This window comes from Erinaceus europaeus, chromosome 9, assembly GCF_950295315.1.
Source record: "Erinaceus europaeus chromosome 9, mEriEur2.1, whole genome shotgun sequence".
Classification (NCBI taxonomy): domain Eukaryota; kingdom Metazoa; phylum Chordata; class Mammalia; order Eulipotyphla; family Erinaceidae; genus Erinaceus; species Erinaceus europaeus.
The window spans coordinates 14,191,856-14,208,042 of NC_080170.1; the positions used below are offsets into that span (position 1 = coordinate 14,191,856).

Below are 16,187 nucleotides of genomic sequence, written 5' to 3' on the forward strand. Positions count from 1 at the left end.
TCCTGACAGCCTGCTGTGGCCAGATGACATCTGATCAGTGAGACGTAAGCAGGAAGGACGTATGTTACTTCCAAACTGTGTGTGTGTGTGTGAGAGTGAGTGTGTGTGTGTGTGTGTGTGTGTCTCTCCATGGCCTTGTATATGCTCAACTTCACTACTCGGGTAGATTTTTCCATTCAGATAGAGACAAATTGAGACAGAAAAATAGGGTGGGGTAGGGATGGGAATGGGGGGAAGGAAATACAGCACTTGGAATCTGCCTTGATGCTATGACACTTCCCATGTAGTGCCAGAGCTTAAATCGGGACAGTATATAAGAGAAGACAAAGACTCCACCTGGTGAGGTAAGCTACCTCTCCTGCCATATATATATATATGTATGTATATATATATACATATATATATGTGTATATATATATATCACTGTTTATTAGCAGAGAACTACTTGCTGTCTAGTTAATTTTTCTCCGTCATTGCTGGCTGGGGGATCTAGAGCTGGAAGCCACACGCTGAAGGTGGGGCGCTACCCTCCCCCCACCCCCCACTGCATTTATGAATGGCTTTGTAGTCCAGAGATGCCCCTCATTCCGGGCTACCCATCTACATAGGAGGCTGACGCACAAGTTAGTGTCAACCTTGGGGAGAAGCTCTGGAACGTTCCATGTTAGAGGTGCTATAAGCTGTACTAGAGCTTGTATGGGATTGGCCGAAGTCATTTTCAAACTTGGGGGAGTATATTCCACAGTTAAGTTTGAGCATTACAAACAGAACACCTGCTCAAGCTGTAAAATGACCCCAAAAAATGAAAGCTGCTCTTCTCAGGTAAGAAGAAAGCACCACCAGACACACCTTCTGCAGAGCCTGGGTCACACATGCACCAAGGGCAGGGGCTCCAGGGGACCCCGAGCAAGCCTGTCACTGAGCTGCAAATGTGCTCAACTCTTGTGGAAATGTCTGTCAACAAAAGGAACCTCAGCTGGGGCTCAGGAAACAGATACAAGAGCTGATAAAATAGCTCACTTGGATAGTGTGCTGCTTTGCCAAGTGCATGGCCCAGGTTCAAGTCTGGCCCCCAATGCACTGGAGGAAGCTTTTCACTCTCTCTCTCTCTCTCTGCCTGTCTCATCTTAGAAGGGGAAGAGGAGGAAGAGGAAAAAGAAGAAGAAAAGGAGGAAGAAAAGGAAGAAAAAGAAAAGAAAAAGTGGGGGCCAGGTTATGGCACACCTGGTTGAGGACACGTTACAATATGCAAAAACCTAGGTTTGAGCCCCCGGTTCCCACCTGCAGGGGGAAGCTTCATTAATGGTGAAGCAGGTCTGCAGGTGTCTGTCTCTCTCCTTTTCTACTGATTTCTGTCTGCCCAGTGAACTAAAAAAGAAATAGGAAAAGGAAAAACTGGCCACCGGGAGCAGTGGAGTGCCAGCACCAACCATGGTGGCAAAAAGTAAATAAATAAATATTTTAAGGAGAGAGAGAGCAAGAGAGAGAAAGAGTGATTATGAATAAGAAAGTGGGAAACTGCTTCAGGCAGCCTGGTCCCCAGCATACAACACCCTCCACTTCCCCGTCTCTGGGGTGGGCTCCTCAGCCTGTGTTCCTGGCAACAGGGGACCTGTGCCACCCACTGTCCCCATTTCTGTGCTAGGTGGCATCCACTAGTTAACAGGGAACACAGCTTCTGTGGGGCTGCCTGCCTTTACCTCCCTCCCCCAGACTGGGGGCTCCTCAAAGCAGGGGTGTGAAGGGGCCCCCACAGCACTGCACTAATGTGAGGCAACATGCACTGTCTCCTGGAGCCACCGAGGAGGCTCCTGGGGGTCTGGCTCTGCTCTGTGGGCTCTTGGCACCCCAGTGCTGGCCCTGGAAGCTTGGGGGGGGGGCCCACACCCTCCCCATTCATTGGGCTGCTCTCAGAAAGGCTCACAGAGTTCAAGGCTTTCGACCCAAATCTCCAAGGCTGGTGATTCCCACAGCCTCCCTTCCAGGAGGCAGCGTGAGGTGGCCCCACTCTGGAATTCTCTGGAATCCCACACAGAGCAGAGGGCACATTCCCACCTGCTGAGAGTCTACATGAAAGTTCCCCTATCTCTAGAATTCTTCAGAACGGAAGCAGTTCAGAGATTGGAAATACGAACCTGGTTCATTTCCCAAGAGAAAAAACAAAGAACAAAAAATAGCTCTAGGGCTTGACGTGGTTACAAATGACAGAGAAGGGGGAGACCAAAAAGAAGACACAGTCTAACTCCTGTGATAGCCACAGACAGAACACTGCCCAAGGGTCCCCAGGGGCCAAGCTTGGGGTGGAGGCTGTCATCACTGAGCTCCACAGTTGGCCCTGCCCACAAATACTGCCCTTCGAGGGACTGAGCCCAAGGAGTACCTAGCACAGAGCTGGCAGGGGACGTCAGGACTGAGCTGTGACCAGGTGGAGGAAGCACACACAGTGAGTGAGTGAGGGAGGAATGCGGAGGAAGGCTTCCTGGAGGAGGCAAGTCAATATCAACAAGTCTAGAAACAGGTACTTTCATATCTTTTCCTGGGTGGAGAATGGGTGCTAACTAATAAAAATTTAAGGTGGACTTGACTCCTAACCTGACAACTACATCGCTGTAAACAGACAACTACATGTACGTAAATAGTCAAAGAGGTTTCTTCCTTCATGTGACAGGCAAGGCTATTTCTCTGACTTGAAATGTATCCTGGGCCTTGACAGAATAAGTCATTGCATAAAAGAACAAGAAAGTCATGCAAGGCAACACAGAGGCTTGATGGGAGAGGTTAGACACCTTGATGGGAAAAGGAAGCAGGAAAAGCACATGTCATCCGTGCCCATCTCTGAACACACACACACCACACACAGTACATGCAGAGAAATGGTGGGAAGCGAGACATTCGCTCTTCCCATGAAAACTTTCTCTTCTGCTTCCCCCCACCCAACCACACACATATTTCACATTAAAAAAATTAAAAGTGATTTACACATCAGGTTCTCAGATCTGAAGCTTCGAGGTCCCAGGTTCAGCCTCTAGCACCACCATAAGTCAGAGCTGAGTAGTACTCTGGTTAAAAAAAGAGAGAGAGAGAAAGAAAGAAAGAGAAGAAAGAAAGAGAAGAAAGAGCAGAAAGGGGGGCTGGGGAGACAGCACAATGGCTATGCAAAAGATTTTCATGCCTGAGGCTCTGAGGTCCCAGATTCAATCCCCAGCGCCACCATAAGCCAGGGCTGAGCAGCCAGTCTCTCTCTTTGCCTCTTTCATTAAAATAAATATTACTTAAAAAGAAAGAAAGAAGGGAGAAGGAAAAAAAATCATATAAAACCTAATACTTTGGATGAAGAGCTGCTAAATGGTGACTCTGATCCCTGTGTGGGAGGTGGGTGTGGGCCAGGCTCTGAGTGTCTCTCTTAAAAAGTGACAGGCATGCCACATTGTCCCCTCTCTGCAGATGTGGAGAGGGGCAGCTCCCCAGCTGGAACGGGGCAGAGGCAGGCTTGAATTCCGGTGTGTTTGATCACAATCTCCATGCTCTTCCTGGCTCACCACTGAGCTCTCAATTTGCTTAGCAAACAAACAGATGGGCCCAGCCACCACCAGTCCAGAAAAATCACAGGTCTCCAAGCTTCCTCTTTGGCTTTGCTCTACTGAAACTCTGCATTCAGGGCCTCTGACACAGAAATCTTGAGTCACGCTAGCTTCAGAGCACCCCGGACATGCCAACACTTAAAAGTTGGGAGTGAAAGCAAATTTCCACAGCCACTCTCTTTGCTGTAATATTGGATGATGCAATTTTTTAAAATTATTTTCACCAAGTCAACTCTCCTTTTATAAATAGCACAGCACAACTCCAGCCCTGACCCCAATGACCAGTGTTCCGGGGAAGGCTTTCTCATGGCTCTCTGGACACTCCAGAAGCCACAGTGCTCCCCCAGTGTCCCTGCTAGCTGTGCACATGTCCTTTTAGAAAGAGCTGTAGCCACAAACACCTGCACCTGAAGGCTCATAGCGGCTCTGTTTACAATACCTCAACACTGGGGACAATCCGGATGTTCTTCCAGGAGTGGACGGTTAAACAAACAGCTACATATCCACACCAGGAGCCACCACACCACCACCATACGAACGAGCAAATTACTGACACAACAAAAGGATCTTACAGGTACTGTGACTTTTAGTCAAAGTTATAATGGCATTAAAAAAAAAAAATATATCAATCTGGAAATGTCCAGATTGGGGAATTACATTTATGCAAACTTCTCATAAAATCAGAGAGATGTGGAATGCATTACTGGCTTCCAAGGGGTCATGGATGGTGGGGGACTCTGGTGGCCTGGTTGTGCAGGGGCAGGACAAGGGAGATCTCTGGAGCTGTTGGAAGAGCCTGTGTCTCGACTGTGAGGTTCTCCAGTGTGGTGAGATGGCACGGGGCTGTGCCCACACGCAGTGCTGATGCATTTCTTGGCTTTGATGGCCTGGAGTTATGCCAACAACCAGCCTCTGGGGGAGACTAGCTGAAGGGTGCCTGCGACTTCTCTGTACCATTTGTGTGGTTTCTTGTTACTCTATAATTATTTCAAAACAAGGGACTGAAAATGAGGTGTGTGAAATTATGTGATCACACAGCTCTCCTGTTTAAACTTCTTCAGCCATGGCCCACTACCTGGAAAGTCAAATTCTCCTCCATAGCACAGGAGAGGCGTCCCTGGGTCCCCTCCTGGCTGATAACCAACCACCTGGGACCAGCGTACCCCTGCAGGCCTCTGCCTGAGCTGTTCTATCTGCCAGAAATAATGTCCCCACCTATCTGTCCTCTTGGCAACCTTCATCTTCATCCTCCTTCAAAATCTAGTTCAAGCACCTGCTTCTTCTGTGAATTTCCTTGAGGCCTTTCCCATCAAGCCACTGGGCCTACTCTCTCCCTCTCTCTCTCTCTCTTTTTTTTTTTTTTGGCCACCACAATCTGAATTTATTTTATATTATACTGCAAAGTCTATCTCTACCTTTTTTTTTTTTTTAACTGCCACCAGGGTTATTGATGGCACCACAAATGTAGCGCTCTTGGGGACCATATTTTCCTTTCTTCTCTTCTGTTTTTATTTTTGATAGGACACAGAAAAAAAAAAAAAGAGAGAGAGAAAGGAGAGGCAGAGAGGGAAAGGTAAGAGAGCCACCTGCAGTCCTGCATCACAGCTTATGGAGCATCCCCCCTGCAAGTGGGGAGTGGCACCACAAACCTGGGTCCTTGTGCATGGTAATGTGTGTACTCGACAGGGTGAGCCATCTTCTGCCCCCCCATCTCTACTTCTAACCTGTGAGTTCCTCAAGGGCAGAAAATGTATCTGGTTCATTCTCAGGACCCTGATGATGCTACAGTAGGCACCCTGGAAATCTGTGCTCAAGGCAAACCAAGTGGGAGAGACCAGGCAGGGTAGTATAGGGTAGTGGGAGAGATGCAGACTCTGGAGCCATTCACTAACCTGGGTGACTGTGGGCCAGTGGGCACATGCATCTGTGAACAGGAAGTGAATAGATGGACCAGGGGACAGTCAGCCCAGTGCCCATCACCAGCAAGGCCCCAATGTCTGCCAGCTGCTGCCCCCAACTAAGGTGAACTAGGGTCTCACAAGTGCAATGCCTGTGACCCCGCTGGTGAGTGGACCACACAGCTGGCAGAAGGTAAAGGGCAGTATTCACTCTGCATTCTAGGGTGTGGTGGGTAGATGTTTCGAGATCTTTTTAAAATTTATTTATTTTGAATAGAGACAGAAAGAAATTGAGAGGAAAGGGGGAGACAGAGAGAGAGTGGGAAATAGAGAGACCTGCTGCACTGTTCCCCTGCAGGTGGGGACTGGGGGCTGGAACCTGGGTCCCTGTGCACTGTAATGTGTGTGCTCAACCAGGTGCATCACCACCCAGTCCCTTTTTTTTTTTTTTAAACATAGCTGCTTTATAATACAGAGCAATAGCTGTGTTTCTGAGGGTTTAGTTACAGAGTGAGTAAGGCTCAGAAGTGGACTGGCCACCGGGTTGAATCTCCTGCCAAGACCAACTCAGTCAAGCGAGTCACAGCATCAGTGTAGACCCACGACACAGAAATGGTCTGGCAAAGTAACTCACGGTCTATTTCTGCAGAAACAGACAGGCATGGCTCATTTTACCGTGCTCAGCTTTGACATGTTTTTGCAGATACTGCACTTTTTACAAATTGAGGGTTTGAGGCAGCCCTGCCTTAAGCGTTGATTGTACCATTTTTCCTGAGAGCTTGGAGTATGACCAGCAATATTTAAGGAGAGAGTAATTTTAAAATGAAGGCATGATGGCACAGTTAACCAACTACAGGAGAGAGTAGATGTGACTTTTCTATGTGCTGGGCAACCCAACAAATCACATGACTTGCTTTGTAGGCTTCACTTCACTGCGGTGGTCTGGGACCACAGGCATGATGTCTCTGAGGTATGCCTGTACTTTTTCTTTTTTAATGAAAACACATCATCTTAAAAACAATCACTCCTTCTGAATTATTCTTGCTGTTAGCAGCACTGGGAGGAAGGAGGGGAACCAGTGTTTTTTTAAACAAATCCCCAGTGTTTCCTATCCTGGCCTATGGAATGACAAACTTTCAGCACATGGCTAAGGGATGGTTTTTCACACTGTTTATTCTCTTCTTAATAGTCAAATAATTCACTTACAGAAATACTTCAAAGTACTTTATCTCAAGGCCAGGCAAGAACACAGTTAATAGTAACACCCCATTAAGAAGGACAAAAAGAGGGAGTCGGGCGGTAGCACAGCAGGTTAAGCACAGGTTTTTTAAGGACCCACATAGGGATCCCGGTTCAAGCTCCTGGCTCCCCACCTGCTTCACAAGCGGTGAAGCAGGTCTTCAGGTGTCTATCTTTCCCCCCTCTGTCTTCCTCTTCTCGCTCCATTTCTTTCTGTCCTATCCAACAACAATGACATCAATAACAACAACAATAAATACAACAATAAAACAACAAGGGCAACAAAAAGGGAATAAATTTTTAAAAAGGACAAAAAGAATGATTACATTTATAGCTCTTTAAAATCTACTATTACTATTCTCAAAATGTTTTAAGAGTATGTAGTCTGCTTAAAAACAGACACTATGGTAAGACAACTCAGTATATTTAAATAGTAAGGCACTAAAGTAAAAGTTAAGGGATAAAGAAGTGTTTAATAGAAAAAGCAAAAACGGGGGGCGGGCAGTGGTACACCTGGTTAAACATATATAGTACAAAGAGCAAGGACCCATGCAAGGATCCTGGTTCGAGTCCCCAGCTCCCCACCTGCAAGGGGTTGCTTCACAAGTGGTGAAGCAGGTCTACAGGTCCCTATCCCTCTCTCTATCTTCCTCTCTTCTCTCAATTTCTCTCTGTCCTATCCAACAACAACAAAGTGGAAAAAATGGCTGCCAGAAGCAGTGGGTTTGTAGTGCTGACACCAAGCCCCAGTGATAACCCTGGAGGCAAAATAAATAAACAAATAAAGAAACACTGGAAATAACATCAAATCAGATTTGCTGGATTCTATCTTCAAATGTTTAGTAGGCTACTTTAGCTATTCCTACACTAAATGTGCGTCTAGGCCCAGAACAGTAGCTCATCAGGTAGGATGCATGCCTTGTCACACATGTAGTCCAGGTTCAAACAGTGGGAACCATCCAGGCTAACAACCTCCCACCCTAAAGGCACCCTGAATCTGGCTGGATTTCTTCAGAAACAGACAGGCAACTATGAATATTCAAGAAATACAGGGAGGTGCATAAATTACACAGCCGAGGTGCAATTACCATACTCCCAAAGACAGGAAAGCTATAGAACCACCCCATGCTTCAATGAAAGAAGGAGAAGGAGAAGGAAAAGGAGAAGGAGGAGAAGGAGAAGAAGAAGGAGGAGGAGGAGAAGGAGAAGAAGAAGGAGAAGAAGGAGAAGAAGAAGGAGGAGAAGGAGAAGAAGAAGGAGAAGGAGGAGAAGAAGAAGGAGGAGGAGAAGGAAAAGGAGAAGGGGAAGGAGGAGAAGGAGGAGAAGAAGGAGAAGAAGGAGGAGGAGGAGAAGGAGGAGGAGAAGACGACGACGACGACAATGACTACAGGGAAACAGGGAAACATGAATAGAAACTTCAAAGAGTGGTCCAGGAGGTGGTGCAGTGAATAAAGCATTGGACTCTCAAGCATGAGGTCCCAAGTTCAATCCCTAGAAGCACATGTACCAGGAGTGATGCTCTGGTTCTTGTTCTCTGCCTATCTTCTTCATGAATAAATAAATGAAATCTTAAAAAGGAAAAGAGAAAAGAAAGAAAAGGAAAAGAAACTACAAAGACATATTAGGGAAGCACAATGTTTGGACCTTCTCAGATCCTGATTCCAATACACAGACTATTAAGGAAACTGAAATTGGTGGGGCAACCAGAAATGTGACAATTGATAGACTGACAATTTTAGGGAAAGGTAGTTTTTTTTTTTTTTCCTTCTGCTCGAAGGAGTCCTTATCTTTGTGATAGACTGAAAAGCTCATGGATGAAATCACATCAGAGTGAAGGTTAACTTGAAAGTAATATGCCTGTGGCTCTCAGTTCCCAGGTTCAATCCACTGTACCACCACAAGCCAGAATGGAACAGTGCTCTAGAAAGAGAGAGAGAGAGGAAGGGAAGAGAAGAGAGAAGAGAGGAGAAGAGAAGAGAAGAGAGAAGAAGAGAGAGGAGAGGAGAGGAGAGGGGAGGGGAGGGGAGGGGAGGGGAGGGGAAGGGAAGGGAAGAGAAGGGAAGGGAAGGGAAGGGAAGAGAAGAGAAGAGAAGAGAAGAGAAGGGAAGGGAAGGGAAGGGAAGAGAAGAGAAGAGAAGAGAAGAGAAGAGAAGAGAAGAGAAGAGAAGAGAAGAGAAGAGAAAGAAGAGATGAGAAAAGAAAACGGGCAGTGAAGGTATAAGTGGACAAAGTCAGGCCAGGCTCAGTGGGTTAAGTGCACAAAGTGCAAGGACCAGTATAAAGATCCCGGTTCAAGCCCTTGGCTCCCCACCTGCAGGTGGGTCACTTCAAGGGCGGTGAAGCAGGTCTGCAGGTGTCTATCTTTCTCTCCCTCTCTGTCTTCCCCTCCTTACTCGATTTCTCTCTGTCCTATTCAACAACAATAACAAAAGCAATAACAATAACAACAAGAATACATAAAATCTTTAAAAAAAATGAAAGAAGTGGATGAAGTCAGGGATGAAACTAGACTGGTCAACACTGACCACTGTGGAGCCATTCACAGATACTATTTTGTTTATAATTATTCCCACTTTCTGAAAATTCACACGATGACACTTTGTTTTGATGCAAGGCCTCCATAAGCACTTTCATTTTTTATCTTACTGAATTGGGTTCTAGCTTCTACAACAAAAAAGTGAAAAACAAAAATAGTGCCCTGTGTTTATTTTACAACTAGGCACTCTGAAGGAAGTGTGAACCCCCAAACAGTGAGAGTGCCTCCCAATTCCTCCTCCCATACTGAAAATCTTGTTCCCTGGCTTTTTACAGGCTGTGTGTTTATCTGAGTAATTCTGCTTGCACTCATGCTGATATGACTTTAGGTTTTATTTGTTACTGGTGTGCTCTGATAGGAATCTGGGGAGTGGTGTGGTGGTGGTGGGGGACTTGGGAAGGTTCAAAAGCATCATGTAAGTTTGTAGAGGTAACTGTTCACTTTGCTTCAAGGAAAGCCTTCATAGGAACACACTACTTTTGGGTAGCCAGGGCAAGCTATATATTTTATTGCTCTAAAGTCCTCACCATGAACAGTTGAAATAAAGACTGATGTGGAGGGCTGGTAAATGGCTCACCTGTTTCACCATGCACAGGGTCCTGGGTTGGAGGCCCAGGCCACCACACAGGAATGCCTCTAGTGGGGAAGCTTCAGAAGCAATGATGCAGGTTCTCTCCTTCTCTGTCTCCCTCTCTGTCTCTCACCTCTATCTAGAGGAAAGAAAGACAGAAAGAAAGAAGCCTTTGTGAGTAACAGAGCTGTGCAGGCACTGAACTGCAATGATAACACCAGTGGCAAAAAAAAAAAAAAAAAAAAAGTGATGTCAAATTCACAAAAAGCCTAGCACAAATGTAATTACTTGTATGGAAGATCATGTGAAAACATTATCTTCTTAACCAAGAGTAAAACATAACTACATATGCAGATCAAAACTAGCTGTCCTGCTGCTGAATGATTAAGGTGAAGGAAAAACAACAACAATATGGTTTCAGCTTTACGTGTTACATCATAAAAACAACTAGTTCACTCACTTTCCACAGCTTCATCTGACACTTTGCTTTATTTAAAAAAAATAATATTTCATTAAAAAGACTAGACAGAAAAAACTGAGGCACATCTTCTCTCACATTTGTTTAGGGGACCAAACACATGTTTTTACCTGTGAGCAAAATATTTAGTCCTGGCACCATGAAAATTAAATCCTCAGGAAAATCAAAGCTCTCTAGAGGTGACAATACCAAAACAGGATTATTTTTTTAACCCCAAAGAAGCCTTTTAAAGGATATTTAAAAGGTTGAAGGAAAACATTATCTAGACTGGATGTTACTTTAATGTATTCCTGATTGTTCCATATGTTGGTTAATTTGTTGCAGAGAAATCACAAGCCGAGGATACTCAGAACTGAGAGGGACCTGGGGCTGAATGCTGATCTGGAGGAGCCTGGGTCTAAGCGTCACTCTCTGGCTGTGAGCTGTGAAGCAGAGGTCTGAGACTCTGTTAGAGAGACAACCAGGATCACCACACCACCCCCGGCTTGGGGCAACCTCCTCAGCCTTTGGTAGCTCTTCCCTCCTACATAACCTGTGGACAGGAGGTGGACAATTCTGCCACCAAGCCCAATGAGTTCTGGGCTCTACTTTTCTCACGGCATCAAAAATAAACTAAAACAAAGAAACAAAAAGCCAAATGTTTACACGAGTTACATTCAAGTTTTCAAGATCTGGAAGGCATGGGGCCTGGTGGTGGCACGTTACAATGTGCAGTAACCCAAGTTCCAGACTCCCACCTACCCCCATCCCCACCTGCAAGGAGAAAGCTTTATGAGTGGTAAAGCAGTGTTACAGGTGCCTTCCCCCCAATTTCTGTTTCTAATAAATGATAGGTATTAAAAAATAGAAAATATCAGGAAAGCAGAGATCCAAACAGAGAGTTCTGACTTCTTTATAATGAGCCTAGGTGACATTCTCCCAAGTCTCTACCACCTAGGCCCTCCTACCCTTGGCCCTGCAGGCTGACTCTCAACTGTGCACTGGATTCAAGTCCTTCCTTCCTGGTCTCTGCCCTTTCTCAATTCTGTGCCTCTTCCTGCTTGGCACATGTCACATCACACTTCAAGGCCCAGCTCCAGCGTCACCTGCCACCTTCTCCATGCTTCCCTGGGCACCACACTGCCTTGGCACTGTGTGCATGTCTGCTCTCTCGATTGGACACCTGGTTTCTCTGGGGGAAGGAACCCTGTTGCTATCTCCTCTGTGTCCCCAGGGCCCAGCAGAAAGCCTGACCTAGATAATGCAGAGCCCAGTAACTGTCCTCTGAACGTGTGTGAGGAAGCTGGAGCCAGAACATTATAAAAATGTAAGATTTTGCTATCGCAGCTTGTGCCACCGTTACCAAAGAAAGGGGTCAAGGTCTTGAAGGCGTTTAGCCAAAGGAGATCACGCTTCCACCTGCTTATGAGTTTCTTAGTCCAAGTCACCAAGTGAACAGATCCCGCTGGGGCCATTCATTCATTCATTCATTCATTCATTGAATGGTGCCACTGAGTACTTACTGTGTGCTTTCTAAACACTAGGGCTAGAGCGGTGGGCAACTCAGTCCTGTTCTCAAAGAGCTACATCCTAGTGTGGGAGACAAAAAAAAAAAAAAAAAAAAAAAAAAAGGCAAGTAAGTGGAACCACTACAGAGTGAATGCTAGAAAAGAAACAGAGATGAAATGAGAGGGAATGGCTTGGGGGGGCGGGGGGCCAGGAGAGGAGACACATCCACCATGGGGTCTGATGAAGGACCTGGCCATGCCAAGATGGGGAGGGGTGTGTATATGTCCAGAACCTGGGGAACAGCGAGGGCAAAGGTCAGCAGACCCAGGAGCAGGCGGGAAGGTGGGTGGGCTCGCAGGGCAGTGCCCAGGGTGGGGGAGTGGTGGAAGGAGGCAGGGCGCCGAGGGTGGTGCAATGAATGACAAGGCACTGGCGGAGTGGGGATGGGGAGGAGGTCTCAGGGAAGGGATTGGGAAGGGGACCAGGGGCAGGCACACACTCTCCTACAGCCTGTCTGAAGGGGGGGCACCTCCGTACGCCCCCCCCCCCCAGGGTCGACGCTTCGGCCAAGGTCGCGGGGACCCGGGAATCGTGGGGTGGGGGTGCAGCTGTGTCCCCGCACTCGGGGGGATGGGGGCGTCCACAGACCCCGCAGCAGGTTGGCGGGGCCCTGCCAGGGCGACTGCGGCAGCCCGAGCGGCAGGAGCGGAGACCGGGCCGCCGGGCCGCCCAGCGCCCGCAGCCCCGCGGCCCCCGGCCCCGCAGCTCCCGGCCCGCCGCCCCTGCCCCAGCCGCCCCGCCAGGCCTAGCCCGCCACCGGCTCACCTCGCCTCCCGCCGCCGAGCCAGGGGAGAGGCAGGCGGGTGGGCGGGCGGACCGACTGGCGGCGACGCTGGCCGCTGGGGCTCCGCAGCCCCGGGCTCGCTTGGCCGCCCCGCCCCGCCCCGCTGCGCTCCGCCCCGCGCCGCCGCCGCCGCCGCCGCCGCCGCCGCCGCAGTGGGTGTGAGGGGCGCCGGGGCGCTTCGACCCTTCCGGTCCCGCTCCCTCCTCCGCCGCCGCGGCGCCCCTCCTGACCGACCCGCACACTGACCAATCAGCGTGTAGAGAGCTGGGCGGGCGCAGCCAATCGCGCCTGGGGGTGGGCCTGGCGGTCTGAGGGAGGAGCTTAGCATATGGGCGGGGTCTCTGGTTTGGGGCCGGGTTAGGCGGGAGCGGACCCCAGGGGCCACTGAAGGGGAGGGGCTGGGGGACCCATTTGAGCCCGGCGGACTCACCACGATCTGGGCCTCCGCTGCGGTGCCCGAGCCGGGCGGTAACGGAAAGAGCTGGCGGCGCGACCGAGAGCGGGCCCCGGGGCAGCAGGTGCAGCCGACAGTGGAGGGGCGGCCTGGGAGGGAGGAGCTGGCGTCTTTGGGGAGAAGCCGGCGAGGGGCAGGATTCAGCCTTGCGATGGCCTTGGAGAGATGGAGGTGAAGCAGGGGACTTGGGCCCACAGGCTCCCTATAAATGGTTCTGCAAGGGTGCGATCAGAAAAGAAGGGGAGGGGTCGGGGCGGTGGCAGATCCCATTTAGGGCACATAGTTCCATGAGTAAGGACCTGAGTTCGAGCCCCCACTCCCCACCTGCACGGTGAAGCGGGTCTGCAGGTGTCTATCTTCCTTTCTCCCTTTTTCTGTCTTCCCCTTCCTATTTCAATTTCTCTCAGTCCTGTCAAACGAAAAATAGAAAATGGAAAAAATGGCCGCCTGGAGTGGTGGATTTGTAGTGCTAGCATCAAGCCCCAGCAATAACCCTGGTGACAAAGAAGAAGAAGAAGGAGTTGAAGGGAAAGAAAACAAACAAACAAAAAACAAGAAAGGAAAGTGGGAAGGAAGAGAGAAAGAACGAAAAGAGAAGAAGCTGGGGTGCAGGAGTTGGTCATATTCAGACAGGTGTCCCTGGAGGGGCTGTGAATTTGAACAGGATCCTACGTGGTGGGAAGGGAATGTAGCGCTGAAGACCCCCTCAGGGCCTAGGGTCCCATGTCAACATCGCCCTCAGCCTCATGGTTAGGTTCCAGCAGGCCTGGGAAGGTTTGAAAGGAGGTATTGGGTGTAATCAGATTTGTTTGGCTGAGCACAGCTGGTCCGTGAAGGAGACTGGACACATTTAGGGAAAGACTCAGGGGTTCTCTCCTACCCCATGGGGTGGAGGTAGCAGAAACTGAAAGAGTAGCAGCTCACCCAGGGCGCCAGGGTGTACAGATGACCAGGCTCCAAATTGTGGGGGAGCAACCCTGTGGGTGGGGAGGTCAAGAGGACGTAGAGGGCAGTGCTAGAATTTGGGGAGACCAGGGCCAGGCCTGGGGCATCAGAGCCTCAGGAGAGTGGAGCAAGAAAAGGGTCCAGTGGCCCAGGAAGTGGCACAGTGGAAAAAATGTTGGACTTGCAAGCATGAAATCCTGAGTTTGAACCTTATGCTCCGATTCTCCCTCCCTTGTGGAGCACACACATTACCATGTGCAAGAATCCAGGTTCAAGCCCCTGGTCCCTACCCAGAAGGAGGAAGCTTCATAAGCAATGGGGCAGTGCTGCAGGTGTCTCTGTTTTCTCTTCTCTATCTTTCCCACTCTCTTTCTGTCCTAAACCTCTATTAAAGGGGGAGGGGGGGCATGGCTCCCGGGAGTGGTGAATTTGTACAAGCATAGAACCCTGGTGTCCTCAGCAGACCATCCCACCTTGGCCACCAGAGGGCGCTTTCTTTCTTCTTTTTCTTCTACACTGTATCTGGACACGAATTTCTGTGTTTATCCTAATTGGAGGTTGGTGATTTTTTTTCCCTATTTTTAAATTTTATTTATTTATTCCCTTTTGTTGCCCTTGTTGTTTTATTGTTGTAGCTATTGATATCGTTGTTGTTGGATAAGACAAAGAGAAATGGAGAGAGGAGGGGAAGACAGAGGAGGAGAGAAAGACACCTGCAGACCTGCTTCACCACTTGTGAAGCGACTCCCCTACAGGTGGGGAGCCGAGGGCTCCGACCCGGATCCTTACATTGGTCCTTGTGCTTCGTGCCAGGTGCGCTTAACTTGCTGCGCTACCGCTGGACTCCCTCCTATTTATTTTTTTACAAGTAAAACCCACCTGTTCCACATACCCCTCCTTCACCTGGTTTCCCATGCCCCTCACCCTTCAGGTAACCTTAGTTCTGTGGTTAAAGTCCAGATTTACCTTTCAATTTCTTTTTGTCCATCAAGTTTATTTCCTTGCATTGCACAAGTGGGTGCAATCATCCAATATTTGCCTTTCTTCTGACTGACTTTTCCCTTTGCATAACCTCCAGAGGGAGTTTTCTGTAACTGAGTGCACACTACCTCTGCTGGGAATGCCTGGTCAAGTGTGGTCTGTACAGAGAGATGCAGGGGTCAGGGACGGGTGGCCAGGGGATCTGATGGTGTCTGCCCGTATTTGTTATTAAAAATACATATTTGTGGGGGTGGGCGGTAGCACAGCGGATTAAGCACACATGGCACCGAGCACAAGGACCAGCTTAAGGATCCCAGTTTGAGCCCCCAGATCCCCACCTGCAGGGGTTGCTTCACAAGCAGTGAAGCAGGTCTGCAGGTGTCTTTCTCTCCTGTCTCCCCTTCCTCTCTCAATTTCTCTCTGTCCTATCCAGCAACAACAACAGCTATAACAACAATAACAATAACAACCACAACAAGGGCAACAAAATGGGAAAAATGGCCTCCAGGAACAGTGGATTTATAGTGCTAGCACCAAGCCCTGGAGACAAAACTCTGGAGACAATATATATTTGACACAGTCCTTGGAGCTTTGCTCCTGCAAGACTGCATTGCTTCTGATGGGATTTTTGTTGTTGTTCCCAGATATAGACTAAGAGACAGAGAAAGAAAGACAGAGAGATGAGAGACACCAAGGTACGACTCCATCATTCTGGAGTTTGCTTATTGTATGGCACCCCCATGTGGTGGCAGGAAGCTTGAGACCAGGTTCTTGTGTATGGTAAAGTGTGAACTCTGCTGGCTGAGCTATCTCCTGCCCCCAGGACTTATTTTTATGACAGAGACCAGAGCAACACTCAGCTCTGGCATATTTGTTGGTCTGGGAGGTTGAACCTGGGCCTCTGGGGCCTCAGGCATGTAAGTCCCGAGCTATTATATGGAGATATCTCCCTGGTTCCTATATTTTGTCCTATTCTATAAACTAGTTCTCATTTTCATTCTAGAAACCTGCAGGTCACAGGTGTGGGGATAAACACCAGCGGCTACTCACCAAGCAAACTGCTCCCCCGAGAAACTGCTGAGTTCTTTATCTGGGAGCTCTCAAAATCCAGATCCACACAAAAAGTATGAGGTTCACAACAATCACCACACACAATGATGATGACAACAATA

The 16,187-nt window shown here is 48.7% G+C and overlaps 1 protein-coding gene across 9 annotated transcripts in view; it reads right to left on the reverse strand.

Annotated features, from left to right (window-relative positions):
* Window positions 1–12,857, reverse strand: part of MAPK9 (mitogen-activated protein kinase 9) — a 49,138-nt gene extending 36,281 nt beyond the window's left edge. For 8 of the 9 annotated variants that reach the window (XM_060197356.1, XM_060197352.1, XM_060197349.1 and 5 more), the window contains exons 1-2: window positions 12,617–12,853; window positions 11,806–11,872 (exon numbers count right to left, since the gene is read on the reverse strand). The gene's annotated coding sequence lies outside the window, so the exon portion shown is untranslated. Of the gene's footprint in view, window positions 1–11,805; window positions 11,873–12,616 lie in introns of all 9 variants that reach the window. The other variant, XM_060197351.1, reaches the window with a different exon arrangement.
* Window positions 12,858–16,187: the final 3,330 nt, after the last annotated feature.